Consider the following 1,044-nt stretch of genomic DNA (forward strand, 5'->3'; position numbering starts at 1 on the left):
CGCAGCTGTTACACCCCATCCGGCCCGACCCAGCACAAGTCCGGCAGCCCACATCTCCGTCGGACCACCGCGAGCAGAGGCACGTGACCCGGCCCGTCCCGTTGCAGGTGGCGCACCGTGTCGAGTCCCAAGGCCCACGGCCCATTGGGCCTTGCTGGGTCTCATGGTCAATGGCAGATTTGACCAGCACAGCTCCGGCGAGAACTCCTAAGCCCGTGGCTAGCTGAGAGGCCATGACCAAAGGACCCATGGTTGAGCTTCAAGAATTTTGCTTTTGAGAATTGTGTGTGAGATATTAGAGAGAGAGAGAGAGAGAGATAACGAGAATATATGAGAGGGGGTAAGCTAATTGGACAAGTTGCTTGGTTAGAGAGAGGAACACGTAACAATAATATTTTGAGTGGGTAATAAGATTTCAAAGGAGGCGGGTGGCTGGGTGGGCTGGTATGGATTGGCGTGGGCGAGGAGTGGAAGCAAGTGTTTCTGGTGTTTCTTGGCCTGCTTGTAGACTGATTATGTGGACTAAGGCGTTTGTGTACAATTGTAATAGGTTGCGTGGGTATGAATACAATGTTTCCCCGCTACAAATCCCCTTTAAATGAGATCATTTTATAGAAACCACCTTTGATTTTCAATTTATATGTAAACCACTTTTTTTAAAAAAATTATTATTACACACAACCACATGGGTTCGCTTTGAAATCAAGGTTTTTCCGATTTTACCATAATAATTAGTTGTTAAATACTAAATATATTAGAGAGATAATCCTTACTGATGGGGACAATTATCATGTAGTTAATTGCAATAAAAACCCCTTCAAATATGATTTACCTGTATATTAAAAATCAAAGATGATTTCTGTAGAATGATCATATTTTTAAAGTGGTTTCTAGGAAGGAAAAAAACCTGCGAATATATGAGTATTGATTAAATGTAGTATGAATTGAAGAATGTGAACGAATTGTTCACGCTACACGTTTTCAAAGGTGAGTGGGGGCCACGCGTGTATCTTTTCCTCAATTCACGTGATTGCGGGGGCCTCA

This window comes from Asparagus officinalis, chromosome 2 (assembly GCF_001876935.1).
Source record: "Asparagus officinalis chromosome 2, Aspof.V1, whole genome shotgun sequence".
Taxonomy (NCBI): domain Eukaryota; kingdom Viridiplantae; phylum Streptophyta; class Magnoliopsida; order Asparagales; family Asparagaceae; genus Asparagus; species Asparagus officinalis.